Genomic DNA, 912 nt, shown 5'->3' with positions numbered 1-912 from the left:
TTCCTTTGTTGCTGTTGTTTTAGTACTTGCTAAATATTTGTGCTTGTCCTCTTTTTTATTGTGATGTGAAGGTTTATCATTTTTCTTTGAGGTTACCCTGTGATTTATAATTTTCTTCCAGAGTTTGGAACAGTCTATTCTATCTTGCAACTCTCTTGACTTCCTCACCATTTAGAAGTTCTGTAACTACACTATTTTTTCCTCTTTTTAGTTTGTAGTTGTCCTCATCTACCAACTGATGTCTCTGGTTCCCTGTTTACAATCTTGTAAGCTTATTTTACTTTTGGTATATCCATAGCCGTCTTGGTATCTGGGTTATGTCATCTTGTGTATTAATGGTCAATTGTTGTTTGTTATTATTGGTTCTCTGTTCAAAGGCCTCGTATCTCTTGTAAGGTTGGTCTGGTTTAAACAAATTCCCTTAATTTCTGCTTACCTTGAAATCTCCTAATTTTGTCATCATATTTGAGGGACAGTTTTGCTAGGTATATAATTCTTGGTTGGAAATTTTTCTCTTTCAGAGTTTTATATATACCATCCCATTCTCTTCTCACCTGCTGCTCAGTGGTTTTTGCTGAGAAATCAGAGCTTACTTCTGTTGGTTGTACTTTGTAGGTAACGTTTTGTTTTTCCCTTGCTGCTTTCAGGATTTTTTCCTTGTCTCTGATTTTGGTGAGTTTGATGATGATATGTCTTCTTGATTTTCTTTTGGGGTGTATCGTGTTTGGGATTCATTGCACATCCTGAATGGATATATTCTTGTCTTTCATCATATCAGGGAAGTTCTCTTCCAACAAATGTTTGATAATTTCCTCAGTGGATTTGTCTGGAATTCCAATTACATGTACATTATTGCTTTTGATGGTATCCCACATGAATCTTAGGCTTTCTTCAGTTTTTTTTTTTTTTTTT

The sequence above is a fragment of the Orycteropus afer genome, unplaced genomic scaffold (assembly GCF_000298275.1).
Source record: "Orycteropus afer afer isolate SDZICR_OR568_19922 unplaced genomic scaffold, OryAfe1.0 scaffold00024, whole genome shotgun sequence".
NCBI lineage: Eukaryota > Metazoa > Chordata > Mammalia > Tubulidentata > Orycteropodidae > Orycteropus > Orycteropus afer.
Note: the sequence above shows the minus strand (reverse complement) of the source record.